Source organism: Pyxicephalus adspersus, chromosome W (assembly GCF_032062135.1).
Source record: "Pyxicephalus adspersus chromosome W, UCB_Pads_2.0, whole genome shotgun sequence".
In the NCBI taxonomy this organism is placed as follows: Eukaryota; Metazoa; Chordata; class Amphibia; order Anura; family Pyxicephalidae; genus Pyxicephalus; species Pyxicephalus adspersus.
Genome location: NC_092870.1, coordinates 4,646,839 through 4,668,259, shown reverse-complemented (window position 1 = coordinate 4,668,259; position 21,421 = coordinate 4,646,839). Strand labels below are relative to the sequence as shown.

At 41.5% G+C, this 21,421-nt stretch overlaps 1 long non-coding RNA gene across 1 annotated transcript in view; it reads left to right on the top strand.

The window, feature by feature from the left end:
• LOC140342880 (uncharacterized) overlaps positions 1 to 14,128 on the top strand; it is a 47,644-nt gene extending 33,516 nt beyond the window's left edge. Inside the window, exon 3 of the long non-coding RNA XR_011923191.1 lies at positions 13,965 to 14,128. This is a non-coding gene — a long non-coding RNA (uncharacterized lncRNA). The remainder of the gene's footprint in view (positions 1 to 13,964) is intronic.
• The last annotated feature ends 7,293 nt before the right edge of the window (positions 14,129 to 21,421 follow it).

Below are 21,421 nucleotides of genomic sequence, written 5' to 3'. Positions count from 1 at the left end.
ACAGTTATTACAAAAGTTATAGGGGTTATGAGATAAACGTATATCACTTTTAATAACCTCAGTGTCATAGATATTGCTAAAGACTCTAAGCAGCATGCTGAGTGGAGTAGCGACAGCAATCAAACAAGAAGTTAACATAACTTGAGTACTATGGATATCGGATAAGCAAAAACTAGAACTAACATATATTTCTTTGGCAAGATGTTCCCATATGCTACCCTGGAGATCAGTCTGGTCACTATACTCAATTAATTGCCGGTGCATAGACAGGGTATTTAGGTTATGGTCTGTTTGGGGACAAACGAAGGGCAAATCTTAAGGGTCATAGTTGGCAAGTTGTTGTAACCCATACAAGACAGAATATGATAATCAGGGCTCAAAAGTGCAGACAAGCATCCGGGCTGGTACTCGTGGATCAAGAAGCATCATCCTGGCGCTGGATTGGCGGTGCCTGTTTCACTCTTGAGGCGTGTATCCAGGTGGGTCCTCCACTGGTCAGCACGGCTGTTCTAGTAATGGCTTGCACGGTGACCGGGGATCCAAGGATTTGTGCTTGTGCGGAGCTTTAACCAACACTACGTCTCCGGGCTTAAATGGGTGCGTTGGTTGATCTGTTGTGAGAGGAAAAGAAAGGGATATCTCTGTAGTTGCTGTTCACTTTTTCAATAAGTTTAGCTACACATTGGTCTTGAATTTGTTAGAGATCCTCGGGTAATAAAATTGAAGGGTCTTTAGCCCAGGGGGTGGGAAAAGGTCTTCCCATTAAAATTTCGAAAGGTGACAGCTTATTAACCAGGTTGGGTGTCATTCTTATTTCTGCTAGTATGGCTGGTAGGTATTGGTCCCACTTATGGAATGTCCCTCCAGTTGCTTTTCTAAGTTTGTCTTTCAGTGTCCTATTTGTCCTTATTACTACTCCAGCACTCTGGGGGTTATATGGGATGTGGAACTTCCATTCTATGTTCATCATTTTTTAAATTCCCCTGCGTGTCTTTTAGAAGTGAATGGAGTGCCATTGTATGCGCTCATTCTCACTGGGCATCCAAATCTGGGGATGATCTCCTTGCATTTTCTTTCCTGACTACAAAAGCTTCTACCCATCTGCTGAATCTCTGTGATCACTAACATTATCTGACATCCATTGGAAGCCTTTGGCATGTGCGTAAAATTAATTTGTAACTCTTGTAATGGCCCCTCTGGAGGTATCAAATGTTCATGTTGTCCTGTTTTCTTCCCTTGCACATTATTTCTGGCACATGTTAAACAGCGGGAAAGTATGGCTTGTGTGTGTTCCTTTAAATTTTGGTCACAAAAGCGCTTGTTTATTTGTGTTGTGGTTTTAATGCTTTTGTGTCCTATACCTTGGATTTATAAAACAATGAAGGGTACTGCTATCCGGGGTAGCCCTACTATCCCTTCTTTTGACCAGATTCCAAAGGAATCTTAAGGTCAATCCTTCCTTTTCCAAAAGTCAATATCCTGTGAGGTGGCAAAGGACTGTAATTGTGTTAGATGTGTGTTGGTTTCAGTGGAAGCTGGGATGGCGAACAGAAGTGTATCAGGGGGCTAGTGGTGGGTGTGGTAGACTGAGCAGAGACTTTGGCATGAAAATCTGCTAGTCTGTTGCCCCTGGCACCGAAGGAATTGGAAGAAGTGTGTGCTTGACATTTGACAATGGCTATTTGATTGGGGAGGTGAATTTCAGTGATACATGAGTGTGACTCTGGCACTTCATCCTCCGGCTCTTTAAGACCTAAGAGGGCATTGAGCACAGTGACAGGACCGCTGTTAGCAGGCGCATATTTTACATTTAATCCTGCAGTGGATGTTAGGATAACTTCATAACCAGACAGCCTTTGTGCTGTTATGTGTTGAGTGGTAAATACTTAAGCAAGTGTAGTACAGCATGGGATGTGTAAAGTATCGCCTCGTGACCCAAAGTTAGAAGTGAGACACTTTCTACAGCCATTACTCACGCCGCCAGCACACGCAGACAGGCTGGCATGCCTTGCACAGTAACAGGCAGTGTCTTAGAGACATTTGCCATAGGCCTCAATTTACCTCCATGCATCTGAGCAAGCACAGCAGCCATGGTTTACAATTCTCTCTTGCATACAATACAAATGGTACATTGAAATTCGGCATTCCCAATGCAGGGGCAGAGGTCAGGGATTCTTTTAACACCACATATGCTTTAGTCATTTCATCAGACCATTGAATGTTGTTAGGGGCACTGGGGGTGGTACTAGGACGAAGCTGTGAGTCCCAATACAGGCAGTCAGAAATCCAGTGTCTGCAGAAATTGATCATGCCAAGAAAACTGAGCAGCTGTTTCTTTGTCTGTGGGCAAGGCAGACTGGTAATGGTATGTACATGGCTGGGAGCTAGCAGCCGGGATCCTGGGGTTAAAAGCATTCCCAGGAATGTGACCTGTTGCAGACAGAACTGAACCTTTTTCTGCAGCACCCTTTTCACAACACAACCATGACACTGTGTCCCTCTGCCATGCCTCTTGAGAGGGGCTACTGTACATAACAATAAAGTGGAACCATGCTGCGGCTGCCAGTTGGCAGGGCCCTGCTGGAGGGCAATTGAGAACTCCGGGTGAGTCAACAAAACCCTGGGGCAAGCCGTACCAGGTATATTGTTGGCCCTTGAAAATAAAAGCCGGAAATGGCTGAGTCTCGGGTGACAATGTTATTGAGAAAAATGCATTGGCCAAATCAAAAACACTGTAAAATTTGGTCTCTGGCGGTACTGCTGTAAGGGTGGTAGTAAGATCTGACATGACCGGTGTTAGGGGTGTGATCAGCTCATTGATGGCTCTGAGATCCTGTGTAAAACGCTATGAGCCATCAGGCCTTTTGACAGGATTTACTGGGGTATTGTAAGGAAAGCAAGTTCTCTTAAGTATGCCTTGGTGGCAGAAAGATTGAATCATGGGTGCTAAGGAATCTTCCTTGTCTTTAGTTAGGGGGGACTGCTTTTGGTATATTGGTGTATGTGGTTTTGTAAGTGTTGTATATGGGGTGCAGTCCAGGAATCCCACGTCATATGGTCCGGTGGACCATGTGCTGTCGGGAACCGGAACAATCCAATAAAGGCAGTTGCAAGGTTGTATTGACATTCCCAGAGATCCCATCAGGTCTCTTCCTAGGAGGTTGACTGGACAACTAGGTAATACCTTGAATGAGTCATTTGTAGTGTATTCTCCATGTACTGTACATATGGGAATATGAGGTGTGCGTCTTGTAGGGGTGATGACTCCATTTATTCCCACAGAGGGCCCACCAGGTGTAGATGGACCTGACCAGGATCGGAGGACAGAACAAGTCGCTCCTGTGTCTACTAAGAAATCTGTCAGGAACTGTCCCACTTTTAATGTGATTGTTCCGTTTTCATCAGCCTGGTCAGAGATCTCTAACATAGTGGTGGTGGTGGTGGAGTCCCTGTACATGGGGCTTGGACGGCTTAGGCAGCTCAAAACATCCTGCAGCATCCTTTGTCAATACCTGGGCAAAAATGTTTTGGGCATCTAAAGTGCTCCAGTTGTCAATCATTTTGGCAGTGCACACATGTTCAGGAATCATTCCATTAATCAGTGATTGAGTAAATACTATACTAATATCTCCTCCTAATCCTAAACCTGCTTCTTCCTTTCACACTTTCCTAATTCATAATCACTTACAGTTTCTCCTGGCTTTTGCTTGCATGCTAATGCAGTAGCCATGGATTTCCTATCTCCGTGTAATCTTACAAACTCAGTGTGTAACTCTTCTCATAACTTTTATAGTGTGCTTCAATTATGAGGGGATAATCATTTGCATTTGTTTGTGGAGGAGTTGGAATGGATCGGGACATTTTAAGTTCTCTGTTCCGTTTTTCAGGTGTGATGTAAAGGGGTCAGTGTAATAATCTCCTGCTTTACGGTTAACAAAATCAACAAGAGTTTCCCCGGGAACAATATAGGGGGCATACCTGTTTTCAGGTTTCTGGGGCACTTTTATATGTTTCTATACATGTTTCTTATAGGGGTCTTTAGGTTCTTCTGGGTTAATCCCCTTACCTTGGGTATTTCCCATAGTTGCAGTATAAATATCAGACGGTTGTACACAGTTATTGTTCCCTCGTGGCCTTTGTTTTCAACGCGTTGAGAGCAATGAATTACACACGCAGCTCAAGCATGTAGTTATATCACTTCTCAAAACTTTATTATCACATCGCAGTTTATATAGTCAGACAACAAGGTGGAAGACACTTAGTAGTTAGTCAAAAAACAAAGAACCTAACAACTTCACTGAGCAAGATGTTTCAAGGTAAGGATGGAGCAAATATTGACCTACTAATAAGGAGGATATAACTAGTTTTGACACAACTCAATTATTTGCAAAATATAGAAAAAAAAAACAAAAACAACTTAACTTCAAGACTCAGCAAAATTACGTTCCTTACATGTACATTTTGTGCAGTATAGAAACAGTTACCCTTTTTTCTAGGAACCTATCATCATAAATAACTCCTATGTAGGGGTTTTGTCAAGTTTTAGGAAACAATTCTCACTATCATGAGTTCTAAGGCAGGTACACACATGCAATAATTGTCATCCTTTCCAATGTCAAAGGAATGAAAGATGCATGAACGAATGCTGTACATACTGCGCCATTCTGCTCTATGGAGAGGTGAGAGGGGAGAACGACAGTGCAGCACATTGCTGCGTTCTTTCATCTTCACTCTCATTACAATCGTTCCTCATTTGTGGATCCGCCAGGATGGTCGTCCGGTTGATGAGCGCTGTACACACGCCAGATTTTCGCCCGATATCAGCCCTGAGGCGAATAACGCGTAGCCTTAATTATAAAAAAAGATTTATGATTGAACAATGGTCTGTTGGTCACAAGCTTGATATACATTGGGATGAGTCAAATAGTGACTCACTTTAGTGGATTTTATTGCTGCGGTGCCATTACATTACGCTTTACACATTTCATTACGCTATAGCATAACCCTAGGGACTTTCTACCTTACAAATTAAACAATAACATTTGTACATTGGGGTTCACAGAATGTAAAGGAACATTTATATGTGACAGGGCACCATGGAATGATAGTGGTGATAAAGTTTTGGTGGGGTAATGGGGGTAATCGCACTATGTGACTCATCGCAAGGTATAATAAAAGCATAAAAGCAGTGCTCAACCCGGACATTTTTTTGAGCTGGGTGGGAAGAAGCTGAAGAAGGGTGGCAGCCCCTGTATTGTGACCCGACTCTTCAGTAACCACCCAAACCACCGGGTGGTTACTGAAAAGTGCCGGGTGGTACGCCCGACTAAAAAGAGCTAGGGAGAACATTGATAAAAGGATAGACAACTCTTAAAGTAAAAAATCTGTTTGTGTATTTTTTTAGTGCAACAAAAAAAAGGGTGTAGCACCACCCCCTTAAATCTCGATCGCCCAGACGATCAAGAATAAATAGAAGCGTAGAGCCTCCCTGTATGCATCTCGTGCTTCTCGAGCCTTCTGCACATGCATCTCGTGGCCCTTTTATCAATAGGGAACAAAAATTGCCGATCTCATACATGTGCAGTGAGATCGTCAAGTTTTTTCCCAATCTACGGCACCCGATCTCTCGCCTGCACAGTGCAAGATCGGGTGATGTAGGATAAAGAAGAGAGGAGATGGCGGCGCCTGGCGCTCCCTCTGCGTCGGGCTGAAGTCGGATATTGGAATGATGCAGAACCCGAAGGAAGAAACCTCCCGACGGATCAACTGCTCTGCGGGATTGAAGGTAAGTGTGATTTTATTGTTTTGTGTTTACTTCTGCAGAGCTCCACCCAGAAATTTTTTTGAGCCGGGTGGAAAGAAAATCTAGGTGGGTGGCAGCCCCTGTATTTTGACCCAACTCTTCAGTAACCACCTTAAAAACAGCCGTGTGGTTTCTGAAAAGTGCCGGGTGGTACACCCGGCTAAAAGGGGCTGGGGAGAACACTGCTTCTGCTTTAAGCTTGTGATCAACAGACCATTGTTTAATCAGATATCATAAATCTTTGTATAATGAAGAATTCATAGTGACAATTGTTTCCTAAGACAAAACCCCTACATAGGCGTTATTTATGATAAAGATATAGAAAAAAGGTTTCTATACTGCACAAAATGTACACATTTTATTGCTTAAGGTAGAAAGTCCCTGGGTTGTTTCTATATAATGGTTATTCATTTTACTGTTATAAACTCATGCAGCACATAAAAAATTTAAAACAATAGTCACATTAGATTGTTCTCACACGTGTCAATAAAAGTTCCATCTATAGTGAGATGTTACAGAGAAATTGGGGTTCATAGAGCAGCGGTCGCCAACCCGTGGTCAGCAATAAAATTTTGGTGATCCGTGGCTCTGCACCACTGAGCAGGGTCAGGAGAAGGACCCCGCTGGGGTGACGCACCATGTCCCCGTACAGATCCCAGGCTCAGGGAAGTGGGCGGGTTGTGTCTTTGGACACAACCCACCCACTCTCCCATTGCAGGCTTAGATCTGCAAAGGGACAGAGGGGCGGGTTCTGGCATCATGACGTCACTAAAGGGAAAGTCTCATCCCCTTTGAGTGACACCCAGCATTGGCTCCCACAGAGAAGGTAAGTGTCTGGCTATGTGTAACAGGCACCCCGTCATTCCCCCAGTCCCTCGCTCTGCAGCGTCTGCAGATTTGACTTCAGGCGGCAGTGAGCTGTACTGAGCATCTCCCCCTAAGCAGGGTTCCATGGCATGAGGAAGGGGTAACTGCAGTGCCACCTCATTGCCAGTCTGAATGCAGCCTTAAAGTTTGGTGAGCGGGCAAATTTATTATTTCAGGCACCACAGCGCACTGACTTTCGGCAGTACCCTAATGCTCAATGCCATGTAAGTGGCCCCCCAGGGTCCCTAATATACAAACTCTATTTGCAGACAATGGTCTTGAAATAGCCAATGTTAGGTGATGCTCTTTGGCCCTACAATCCCATGCGATTGCTTGCAGCTGTGCTCGCAGTAGCACAAGGGTTTGAGGATTAGTGCTCTGAGGATTGCAGCATCCTTGTTTCCTTTTAGCTGTGGTTTTCCTCTCGCCATCCTCTGCACTGATGCTGCACAGCTGAGTGGAATTGGAGCGGTGTTGCAGCTGATTAGCACAGTGTTTACTGAGCAATTCCATGTGGTCAATGGCTGCTGGGGCTTTATAGTCTCTCTGCTTCTAGTCTTCTGTGCCTGGTGTACCGTTAGCTGGGCTAATCTGTGCTGGAGGATCAGTAGGGGATTATCCTGTCTCTGCCTTGCGGGTATATCAAGCCCCCCATGCTGCTATTGGGACAGACTATTTGTTGCTACCAGGATTTATTTCTGTGAATTTTATCTTTTTCAGCTCATTTTGCATTATGGAGGAGGACCTTGTGAGGAGAGGAGAGGCCTTATTATCTCATATGCAAGTGATAAGGATGAGAAAGTTTGCCAGTCTTTAAGAATTTTGGAGCCAAAGAATGAAAGAGGAGCATTCCCTTTGCAAAAACTTGTGGACCAATACCTGGTGGAAAAAATTTAAAGTGAACAAAAAGGATATCCACTGCCTGCAAGAACCAAGAATGGGTGCTTGCAATAATCTGCACAATAATCTGAAAACACAGCTAGAAAATGAGGACTTTAATGGCTGGGAGTTTGTACTCACAGGAGGAAGTGTTATCAACAACCCACTTTTATAATCCATTTGTAAAAGAAGCTGACATCAGAACCTTCCTTCACAATTACTGTTCCTCTGTATCTGAGCCCAAGAAAGTTTACAATGTCTGTGATATATGGAATGGCAAAATTCAGTATAGAGTCAAGCTCTAGTCTGACCCTGGGGGCATTTTAGGCTTGAAACACCCTCCCTCCTCTTTTGCCCTGGGATGGGATTGAGGTTCTGTTCTACCTTGAGATGCCAGTTTTTTGTAGAATGTGTGAGTCGTATTCACATACAGAAAGGTCATGCACCTCAGAATTTTCTTTCTGCAAAAGATGCAACAAAACTGGTCCCAAAACGAAAAACTGTCCTGTGAAACCGGTGTGTAACCTGTGCGGAAGTTCTGCTCATCTGTTTAAAGGGTGTCCACAGGAGGTTCCGAGCCCCCCACCACCCCAAACCCGGCGACATGGGGGAATAGATAGCAAAACTGCATTTGGAGCATACTTGGGCCACATCAAAAGAAACTTAGATAGGTAAAGTGTCAAAGTGCGAGGGTCACTAACCTGTGGACATTGGGCAAATACAAAATAGAGATTAATCTATCTTATACAAATAAGTGTCTTCACACACGATACCAACTGAAACCCACACTGGTGATCTCATGGAGTCCTGAAAAAATTGAGTGAAGAATGACAGGAAGAATGTGATAAATGTTCTCACCTGGCACCCGGCATCCATCTACATACTTCGACCAGGCACGGCCACGGGCCACCCCAACAGCCCGGCTACTAGACCCCCCCCCCACAGTACGGCCCCGGCCCACCTCCACATCACGGCCACGGGTGCGGACCACCTCCAGAGCACGGCGATTACTGGCAGGGGCACTAATTGGGTGGCCAGGGGCATAGGGTGGGCGGCCAGGAGGTGGAAGTGGCCAGGCAACAGCTGGGGAACAGGGTGGAGCCAGGGAGATGGATGGCGCTGGCGGCTCTGCAGAGGATGGAGGGCCAGCAGGACCTATTGGGATTTGTCAACCCAGCCTGTGAATAATCGCCTGATTTAGCTGAGATTGTTGGCCTAGGGATTCACTTAACATGCTACAGGGATGGTCAACTCTGAACATGTAGGCACCCAAAGTGGCCGATTGTTCTTGGAGCGATTCTATCAGACGATGCATGGCCGCCAGATGATGTTGGTTAAATTCTCGGTCCTGGCGATTTTGATTGATGTTTTTATGTAGGCGCATAAGGACCTGTTCCAAATGATTTGAATTTGGGGCAGACATCCTTGACTCCACTACTCTATCAAAATGGCCAACCAGCCTCTGAGTGAGGCTTAGAAGCTGGCTGCCTACACTGGGTTGACCCAATCCACCTGCATCCACTGGTTGCTATAAAGGGAAAATACAAAATTACTACAATATCACATATCTTTGTGGGTCACCATAACATTATGCAGACAGCATCCTGACATTGGAACATCAACAAATGTTAGACACATAGACACATGGGTTGCTTACGGAAACCTCAGGTGTCCCCTCTTCTTCTTGTGGTAAATCTCCACCTGAGGGACCCTAAAAAAAAAAACAAAAACAAATGGAACACATTGGGAAAGGTTCATTCCCCCAACACATCCCAAAATAAACACTAATGGACCAGTTCTTGCCTGGTGGATGCAGCCCGTGAAAACTCTTCAGAACCAGAAACCAGCAGACATGGATGCTCTACAAAGACACATGATATATCACATCAAAATGAATGAATGTGGTGACAAGTCTTCACATATCAAAAGTCCCCAAAATTTTGCACAGGCAAAATTATTCTTGACATATTAAGCTCACACATTCCCAAAGCAAGGCTGCACCAGAAACCTCTGCCAAGAAAACTTAACAAAACTTATATATATATATAGATATATTATAGAAAGATCGAAGGTTATTACTTAGCTTTTGGAAGGCTGAACACACACAAACCAAATTACCTGTATTCTCCTCCAGGCTTCTCTGCAGTGGATCAACGACATCCGCCTGTAGATGGTGATCTGTTGTTGTTTTAGGAATATTTATCTGCATACATATGGAAATTATATCCTCTATCAATGCATATAGATATTCAATAAAAGAAGGTTCATGCACAAGTGATAGCTAGTCACTAAAACAGTTTAAGAAAACAAGGTGAAACAAAGTACACAGCAATATTGTTTGATATCTACGCATAGGAACTTCAATCAATGATATATATATATATATATATCACATGGATAAAGTTATTAGTAGTAACCCCTGTAATAATCTAGTAACTACTTAGTACACAATACAGTAATTACAAAATGGCAAAGTAATGCAGTAATACTATAGACACCCATAAGACTACAATCAGGAATATCTTATAGCTACCTGCTATTAGGTTAATGGGTACCTCAGGACCCTACTTCCTTCAGAAGAAGACCCAATACCAATTCACCTAAGGAGACCCTCAGGAGACAAGGGGAGCAAGCAAGCAAGAGAGCGGTAAATTCTCACAGTTCCCCTTTTTACATAGTTAATTCCCATTAGGTATCCTTAAGGCTTTTGGATTGGTTACTGGATGTGATCTGTAAGATGACTATTGGTTACTGGAACTTCAGGAATTTACTAGGCCTCCTAACTTAGTTGATATGGGCAGCTGCTGGTAAAGCCAGGCGGGGCCATCTAATTTTAGTTGTCACCAAAAGGTCTGGATGGGCCATCAACCCAGCCCATCTGTTCAATTATGCCTCCATCTTCTGCTGACTCAGGCTTGATGGATTTATTGCCCCTTGAGGGCCCTACTGGTGATCTGTTTTATCATCTGTTTATTACTTCTGTGAAGTCCTACACTTGGAGACCCCCTAGGAGGGCCAGAGGCCAGTACAAGGATGAAACAGGTTTCATGTTTACCCACAACATTCCTGCACTGTATTCCTGTATTGTTTCATGCTACTTAGATACAGTCTAACTATTAGTCTAACTATCCTACAGTGTACTATATACATATATTATTATTATTATTATTATTATTAATAATAATAAATAGGATTTATATAGCGCCAACATATTACGCAGCGCTGTACATTAAATATATCCCCACACACATACATATATATATATATATATATACATATCTATTTACACATTCATAAACAATCTTGAGGTGCAACTTTGTTAAATAAAGCACAAAAACAAATGAAATAGAGTGAGCTTGACTCTAACCCAAGTTCATTTGGATTGATCGGTTCACCACAAATCTAACCACAAAACATAATACTCCCAGAGCCAAAAATGTGTGAAATTAAACACTCATATTACACATGAGTGTGGTTATAAACATGATTAGAGACACGTGCAAAATGACAAACAAGATAGACCATGAAGGTTCATCTTACCAGAAGGAAGCCCAGTGTCATCTCGATGCGAAGTGACATCCTCGTCATCCACATCACCCCGAGCACAGAGGGCAGGAGGGGACTGCTGCGTCTCAGGGCGTACTATTGTAAAAAAATTAAATACACACATTGTTGATGCAAGTCAAAAGAAGGTAAAAATACACTAAAGAGGTAATTTAAAAAAAAATGATCCCATATTTCACCCAAAACATAAATAAGTAAAAACACAATTCTATTTTGTTCTCAATGCTAATAACTAAACTGTTGCAATCCCACAAAAATGCAAAAATAAATTAACATTGGTAATTATGTAATGTAAAAGGATTGAACTTACATGGTTGCCAAGCATCGGAGTCATCCCGGTAGTCAACCCCCACCACCGTTTCTGGCCCAATGAATGGCAACACCAATCTCTTATACTCCCTGAGACGCTGCACAAGATGTTCACCATAGGTCCCACTCCTTCCGGCCTCTGTGCCCAGGAGCCTTTTGACGTGTCTGAAGATGTCACTTACACGTTTTTGACACTATGTAATGGTCTGTTGTGTACTGCCAAATGCATTTACACTCCTGGCAATATCCTCCCAGAGTCCCTGCCTTACAGCATGGGAGGTCTGGGAGTGCAAGCCCTCATGGAGTCGTGGAAAATGTTTTATGTAGGACTCCATGAGGGCTGCATTTTGCTCAGGCGTGAAGCTGGTTGCCTTGGAAGCAGAATCCCTGGTCCGGCTCAAACTGGCTGAGGTGCCAGGTTGAGGGACCAGGGGCCTAGATGTTACTTAGCCAGCTTCACAGAGCAACCTAGCTGGCCTGAGGGAGCTGCCTGTTGGTCTATGGACTGAAGACCCTGGGGTGGTGGCAGCGACGGTGGTGGTGGTGGCGGCCATTCTTCTTGGCTCCATGTTACTACACAAAATACTCCATGTAACACACCCAAAACATTTTTTGGAGGAATAAAGTAAATGGTGTATACTTACTTTTCGTTTTTCTTGTAGCATCCTTCTGGTTTGTGTGTTCTTTTTTGTCTTTGTAAAGTTTTGGTTTGCATGCAGAATGGCTAAGAAGCTCTGTGCAAATTTATAGAGATACAGTAAGTGCGCACCTAAATGAGCGCCGGGGCGAGAATTTTGCTTGTTGTCATGGAGCAGGATTTGGAAGTAGACTTGCTGTTCACCACGGCTGTTGTGGCATCAAACGCAACGCTGCTTGTTACTGCAGAAGAGGAGCAGCAACAACAACCACAGGAGCAAGCTTCAACTTTGCGGCGGGTGCGGGAGCCATGCATTTTCTTGTAGCGTAGCCACATTGAGAATTTACGTGACCAGGATGTCAAAAGGTGTTTCTGCCTGTCTCGCCAGGTCATCAATGACCTGTACAGCTTGCTGGAAGATAAAATTGCTCCAAAAACCAATAGAAGCAAGGCAGTGCCAGGAATGACCAGGCTCTTGGCCACTCTGTATATTTTAGGAAGGGGTTCCTTTCAAACCTCCTCGGCCTTGTTTGTGGGCTAAGCCAGCCTACAGTTTCCAGGGTTTTTACGAAGCTCATCAATGCCATTGTGGACCTTGTCCCACTATATATTCACTTTCTTCAAACAGCTCAAGAGTGGAGAAAGGTAAAGGTGGATTTGTTCAGGCGAGCGGGATTTCTTAATGTTTTGGGGGCCATCGATGGCACCCATGTGGCAATTCAGGCCCCTCAACTGCAGGAAATCGCCTTTCGTAACAGGAAGTGATATCATTCACTGTACAGATAGTCTGTGATGCCAACAGGAGAATCATGAGTGCACGCACAGGTTTCCCAGGATCATGCCATGATGCCTATATCCTGTGTCAGACAGCCCTCTACCACAAATTCATCTCTGGAGAAATGCCTTAGGGCTGGTTAATAGGTAATGTATAATGTTGTTACTGTAATACAACTAACAGTAGTCAAATCCTAAAGACACCTAGTATGTTGCTATGTCCCTGTCACAGATCAGCAGCACTGCTGATCTGGTACTTGTTGTCCTCCTTATAGTGTCTGATTTGCAGCAGTTCCCTCTAGCTTTGCTCTAGCTGCTCTGCACTTAGGGGCGTTGCTGAGCCGTTTCTACCAGTTGATTCTCACCTGTCATCCTAGTCCCCGCCCAGCTAGCCTGTCAGTCTCCCTATATATGCTGGGCTCAGTCAGACACCTATTGCCTCAGCAATAGGTATTACTACCCGAGGTTCCTGCAAGTTTTCAGTTTCCAGTCATGGTTTCCGGTTCCTGACCTTGGCTTGTCCTGACCTTGCTTGTTCTCTGCCTGCCCTGACCCGGTCCTGTTTTCGGTTGTTGAATTTGCCTGTGGACTTTGTACTGAGCCTTGGTTATCTCCAACTGTCAGCTGCTACCTGCACGGGTGAGTCTGAGGGCCGCAACCTGGGTGCGGTTCGCAGCAAAGCCCAACACCCCTTGCAGGGTGCTCTAGTGAACACCTCAGCTAACGTGCTGGTAGCACAGAGGGTCCACCTCCTGTCTAGTGTCTTGTCCGTGACGGTCCCTTTGCATTGTCAGAATGCCAGGCTATGACCTATATTGTATATGTTATATTTTGTGCTAACATCTAATTTAGCAAATAGTTTATAAATATTGTACAATATTGGGAGCATGGGGGAGGAACTAACTCTCAGATATTCCCGGAAGCCCTAGTATAATTACTATTTTCACAGCTCACGGTACTTCAGTGTGGTAGTCAGTAGGTACAATGTCTCCTAACAACTAAAAAGCAATAAAGTGACCGAAGAGCACAACCCTTAGCAACCTTTGTAAAAAAAAACTCTAGTGTTACACTGCATTCACAGAACACTTACTATACCATGAACTAACATGTATAATGTTTGTCTTTTTACAGCTGACAAAGGATACGGCCAGCTTCCATGGCTTATGACAGCTGTGCGTCACCCCATCTGAAGCAGTCTCGAGCCTCCTACACGAGGTACATCAATATCCTGCCTCCAGCTCCCAAAGCACAGCAGAGGGCCGTCGAGTCAGGGATGAACTGATCGCTAATGTCTTTGCGTGTGAGTATTTCCATATGTTTACAATGCATGGATTACATATTTCAGCACATTATGTTTAGGTTACAAACCAACCGAGTTGAAGTCATAGCAAGCACACTTTAATTGTTTGGGAAATGAAATAGCAGACATATTTGTGTAAGAGCTGGACCTTTATGTGACACTTTACAAACACACATTACCAAACTAGGGCAGAGTGCAATATAGTTTAGATTTGGGCAAGCATTGCTTATGCAGCCAGAAAAGCATGAAAAATACAATCCAGCAGCATGTAGTTACAACAAAAGCATGAAAACCTATAACACTACCACAAATGAACAGAGGAGTTGTGTGGCAGCAAATCAATATGCAATTGAGTGCAAATGTCAGAGTAATAAATATGTACATAATACATTCAAAAACCAATATGTGACTTTTAAAATGGGACAAAGGCAAACGGGGTTCAAGTAGCAGTTTGGAGTGGAAACCATGCAGACATTTGTACTGAATATTAGTTTCAAAACAATGACAAAACATTGCAGATGATTTGCTAAACAACAGAAACTGTCATTACAAACCAAGCACAAAAACATTGCAGCAAAAGATGAAACTAACAATATCAAGAATTACAAAGTCACATCAATGCATAACATCCAAACTTACTTAATGACCAGTCCAGTTAAATAATAATAATGAAAATGCATATGTATTTATATGTATTTAAATGTATTTTGACATACATACACAAGTGAAATCACTAAATGTTTTTTGACACATCTTTGGCAATAATTCTTTTTTCAATGATTTGATTTCTATGAAGACAAACTACAATTCAATTTTTATTAGATCACAAATGCTTGGTGACAATTTTTTACAAATCATACTATTGTGTGATGACATATTATGAAGTGCTTACTAGTATATATACAGCATGATCTAAATTAGTTTGCAGTGTTGCAAAGCAAACCAAAAAGTATGAAAACAGTGCAACAAATGTAACAATAAATAAATTTTGTGAATGAATACAATGTAACATAAAAAAGTAACACACCCAAAAGAAGATAAAGCATTAAAGATTCAAATTGACCTGTAATGGACTGTAGATACGCACAGAACAGAGAGCAGTTGTGCGCTAATTAATTGCTATGACTTCACCATTGACAGCTTAACAGATCCTCCTTAATCGCACAGCTGCAAACTAATCGCCCTAAATGGCAGATTTGCAACCCCTATTGCTCATTTATCAAGGTAGGAATCCAGCTGGCAAATAAAGGGGCGTGTACTAGCACTCGGCTCTGGTCCACGGAAAAACGCCTTGTATATTGGTGCGTGCGTACGCGCATTTCATTGATAAATCAGTGCCAATATCTCCAAGCTATAATGACAGTAAATAAAATTGAAGCTACTCAACATCGAGAGACACATCCACAAAGATTCTTTGATACATGGATGCCTTATTTACGGCACACTCTTTCCCCAGCCCAGCTCCAGGACATTATAGAACGCTTTAGACACACCACATGGTATGACCTTAGGGCCTTGGGTACATCTTAAGTAATGATAATTGCATTCTATTATCTTTTATTTTCTTTTTTTTTTCATGTTTCTGTGCTGCTTGATCTGACAGAATTTAGTGTCTTCTTTGAACGTCTGAATCTCTATATATAATTCTTTTATTCTAATCCACTATTTGCGGGGTAATGTTGCATAGTAAAGTGTCTGGTGCTAACTAATTGTTTTTTTTTCTGAAAAGGGGTTCAGTTTTCTCTTAAATATTTTGTTTGGTTTTGTTAAAAATGTCTACTATACTCCACGAAAATGGAAAATCGATGTGGGGCAGCGGTAGCTAAAAGTGCTTGACTTGTCTTGATGTGTATTATGTACTTTTTCATACTGTCACAAACTATTGTACTGTTTATTATTGGTTGTTATAGTTACCTGCTGCTAATAAAGACATGTTTTTTTTTTTAAATAACACCCCAATGCAGCAAGTTCTGAACCTATTAATGTATTATTGGAATCCAAATGATCACACTGTACTATACATACTGCATTCCTACACATTCTGAACGCAAGAAATGTTACTTCATGCAAGTGTTAATTATTCTGACTATTCTGTATATCATAAAGCATGTTTTATGTAGAATCAACAGAATACTTCAGCATGATCAACTAATGTTCCGATACAGAAATGACCTCAAATGGTAGTAGCTACTACCCTATAAAGAATAGATATTCAGACATGGGACCTCAGCTTTAAATGAAGATTACAAAAAATGATTATACCAGGGCTATAATGCATGTCTCTGTCTATAGTGATCTAGCATGATTGTTCAAATAAAGTATAATTTATAATGTATTTCACTGAGCTCACACAAGGAGAGGCTGCAACATACAACCGTATATTAAAAATATATAATACCACCAGTGTGTGCACATTATTTCATAGCAAACAGCATACTCATAACAAGCAAAACCTCTTCCATCATTATATAGCAAATATATAAAATCTCAAATTACAATGTAAAACTGTACATCAAAGTTTATTTGAATTTTATCAACTTACTGTAATTCCTCGCTTCTATCTACTTATAATAAACAGCACTGTCTTACAGCACTCTGTCGCTGGAATAAGTCACCACCAATCATTTCCATTGACTGTAATTTAGCACCGGCAACAGCTTAATGCAGAACTAAACTTAAAAAAAAACTAGAGCAGGTAGGTACTTTGTTGCAGAAGGGACATGATAGGTCTCTAAGGCAATAAACTTATTTGCCTGTTCTTTTCTATGATGTACAGGTGGAGCTGAGGCTCCCAAAACCAGAGGAGGACCACATCTGACGGCAGAGCACGTAAACTGTTTATTTTATTGCAGAATAGACATAGCCTGCCCCTTTTGCAATAAGCTGCAAGAACCTGCTTGCTCATTATTTTAAGTTTTGGGCAGGATAACTCTGCACAGTTCAGATTTGCTGCAGTCTTACTATTATCAACGGGACTATACACCACAACCATACTTCCAGTTAGTCACCCTTCCTTTATGCATTTGTGAATTACTATGGTTGTGTTAGAAACCCATTATTTTATCATATTCATGTACGTAACTGAACGTGAAGTGAAGGGCAGAATATATGTCGTTTATCTATCTTACTTGACAGAGTTAATGCTATTTTGGAGTATGAGACTGCCCAGAAGGCACCATGTGGTTTCCAAAGGGAAGCCAAATTTTAGGGGGACTTTTAAGGTCAGATGTTATATCAACAAATACCATTAGTGTATAAAACACATTACACTTTATTTATAAACATTATAAAATCACACAATACAAAATATAAAACACTTGCTGAGAAAGAGAAACATTCAATAGATCTCCCAGTGGAAAACATTTCCAAATGAGGTATTTCCAACAACTTCAACGCGTTTCCCGGAATCTATGTATGCTACCTCAGGAAGAGGAGATCTATAAATAACAATTAATATTCAGAATTTGTAATCAGACTAGACATAATATGAAATAATACATGCATAACAATTAAAAATAAGATAAAATGTGTTATTCAACAACACTAATGAGCTTACATTTATTACTAGGTGCTGATGTCATCCAATGATTCCCTCGCATGACCACTTGTAACAAGCACGACGAGGCACAGGGAGGAGGAGTATTTCAGATACACTGGCCCCAATAATGAGGTTTCAAGATAAAAACAAAGATATAAATTGGGTATTGAAATTATTGCAGAGGGGTGGACCCTAGTGGGAGTAGGCACCGCTAATTATAATATACTTAGTTAATAAAATATTTATATAGATGAAGCAAGTATAGCCTTTTTGTATATAACCCAAAAGACAATGCCCCTGATTCATCAAGCAGAATCGGATGATCGCTCGCGCATTCGTATTCGCGATCCGAAATCGTACGCCGTCGCGCTATTCAGCAACTGAAAAAGCTTGCGGCCGGAGCCTGGCGCAGTTCCCGTAGCAGATTCTCATGTGAAATGTTGTCTCGGTCCAACAACCAATCCTTACACCACATGCGCCGCTTCTTCTCAACGTCCTCCTCTTCAGCACTAAGCAGACATATCAAAGCAAGAGCTGCTTTCTTCTTCCTTGAGAACACGTTGAAGTGCATATTGCACATAGGGACAAAGGAACAGTGTGGTGAATGTCATTCGTTTGATCCGATCGTTCGTACACAGTATTCACGTCCTGTGGTGCACGTCACTTCCTGTATCGTTCAAACGATCGCATCTATCGTGTGTACAATATCCTTGAACGATCGTGTACTTATCTGTATGTACAGGATCGGTGCTATACGATCGTTCGAAGATATCATGCAGGATCGTTCGTCAACCAACGATAATAATTGGAAGTGTGTACGCAGCTTCACAATCTCCCAGGATCTTTAACCCTTGGGTGATCCAACAGACCTACAGTTTCTGGGATATGTTTATTTCCCTAGTGGTTGAACTTTTTTCAACCTAACCTACTATGTTACTATGTAATTTACCAAGTCAATTGTAATTGTTTTTATGCAGTTCCTTTCTATGAATTGTTAAAAGGTTAAAAACACAATTGTCTTAATAAAACTTAGTTGTTTGATGGGCATTGTTGTGCACCAATGCGGACCTGCTATGTGCGCGTGAACTGTGTTGAATGAAGGCACTGGCCACTTTTGCAGAGACAGATACTCATGCGGCTAAGTTTTTCTTTTTAGGTGTATATTGTTTATTTTACTTTATGTGCACTCATGTATGTACAGTACATACATGCTTCAAATTGAAAAGATTGCCTATTTCTTCCTATGATTTCTGAGGTCATGGGCTTGGCTCAAAGCAAAATTCATGGATGATATTGCCTCTGGTTAAAGGAGGAATCCACCTTTATGTGCTTCCACCACCAAGCTGAGGTGAGTAAGTAAATATATACTGGGCCAAGGTCTAAAATGGTATTTAAACTTGCATAAATAGCCTGAAAGGCTGTAAAAGCAAGACAATGTGTTTGGCACCTGGAAGTTTGGTATACTAGTACTATTTGAATTATGTAAAAACCTAAACAATGCATATAATCCAGTATTTAATGAGCAAAATTAAGTGCTTGACCCTGCTTGTGAGATTGTCAATCAATGTGGTTTGATGTTGTGCTTGGCAACCTGAAGAAAAAAGTCCTGTTTCCCTTATCCCTTTTCTTGAAAAAACAGTATCTTTACTTAGTCTTCATTACCTTAATAATCGCACAGATCTTAGATAACAAGATATTTATTAACAGAGAAAAGAATAGGTAATCAACTATTATTCCAATTAAGCTAAATAATAATCACATAGACAAAGTAAAATGATACATTACGCAAAGAGTCCATCCTCTGTACCCTGCACCTTAGCTCAAGAGAAAAAGAGTAAGTAAGGGAAAGAGGTCTAAGAGGCACATGATGCATATAAGAGAATAAGAGATTTGGGAGAAGAGGATATAAGAGGATAAGAGCTTTGGGATAAGATGCATAGGATGTGTAAAAGAGAATAAGAGAAATATATGAGGATGAGAGTGATTTGTGGCTGGTGTCCCTTCTTATACATCTCCAGGACCCCTGGCCACACCCATGCATCCACCCCCTACTTGGGTGTCCTTCTTCCGGAAATACACTGCTCACAGGTGGCCCCTGATATTCTCCAATAGGCGTCACTGTTGCATTGGGGGCAAGTCTTCTGGCTTATTTGGGGGTCATCAGATAGCAGGTATGTTTATACACAAGGCAGGATGATTGGAAAAGTCTGAAGTAGATGCTTCCACACACAACCCCCATACCTCACACCTGGTATGGTGTGATCTTCCTGTTCAAGGAGGGGTTATCTTTCCTTCCAGTTCCTTTGGATCCAAACCCCAGCTGGAGTCATCCTGCTAGATTTGTCCCCATCGACATTTCAAAGGCAACCCCCATTAAGGCTCACCAACAGTCATATTGAACCCATTATTTGAAATAGAATATGCATAAGTGCGGATTTTATACAATTCACGTTGTGCACTGCAACACAACGTGAACCTCCTTCCATCACCATTAAGTGTGTTAGAATGAGTATGCAACTTAGGCTGGACAGCTAATTGACAACCAGTTTGGCCAGGAAGTGTGCTTGTATAGAATAGTGCCAAGATAAGACAGCACAGCACAATGACAACAAATCTATAACACTACTACAAATGAACAGAGGAATTCTGTAGAATAGTGGCAGCTAGTGTTGGTGTTTGAATTCAGGTTGCCCTTATATACGACCCGAATATGGCTGTTCAAATTCTGGTAGAGCCGACAAAAAAAAAAAAAAAAAAAAAAATACAACTAGTAAAGGGCTGCAAGAGCAATCTGATTGCTCTTGCAGCCCTTAATAGTCCCTAAAAATAACCCAAATTCTCCCACCATTGACTTCAGTAGTGTTCGAATTCGGCATTCGATCACCTGAAAAATATCTCACTATTCGATCGAATAGCTGTCGTATCGAATAGTGAGATATTCGACCAACACTAGTGGCAGCAAATCAGCTTATTCAGCAAATATCAGACTATTAAAAAAAACAAAAGAAATAAAAAACCATGCCAATTCATTTATAAAAGGAATATGTACATACATACCCCCATAAACCAGTCAAGTTAAAGTAGTAAAAATGAAAATGCATATGTATTTATATACATTTTAATGTATTTTGACATACACAAACAAGTGAAATCACTAAATGTTCCTTGATACATGTATTAATAACATCTTTGGCAACAATCCTTTTTTAAAATATTTGATTTCTTTAAAGCCAAACTGGAAAGAAGTTTGAATCGGATCCAAAATGCTTGGTCACATTTTTTTTTACATTCATACTATTGTGTGATGACATATTATAAAGTGCTAATTATTATATATACAGCTTGATATAAATTTGTTTGAAGTGTTGCAACCAAACAAAAAAGTATCAAAACAACAACTGCAACAAACTAAAGTATAAATGAAGCAATTTTGTGAATTAGTATGATGTTACCTAAAAATTGTAACCTAAAAATGTAGCACTTACCAAAAAAAAAAAAAAAAAAAAAAAAAAATTTATGAAAAACAGCGTACCGCTTTTGGTACAGAAATCTAGACATCAGTGTAACGCCCAGGTGGTTAATATTATTATTATTATTATTAATAATAGATGCGCACAGAACAGGGACCCAGAGGTTAACAGATCCTCCTGAATCGTGCAGCTGAAAATGAATCGCCTTAATTTGCGAATTCTCAACCCCACTGCTCATTTATCAATGCTGGAAGCTGGCAGGCAACTGAACTAGTACTCG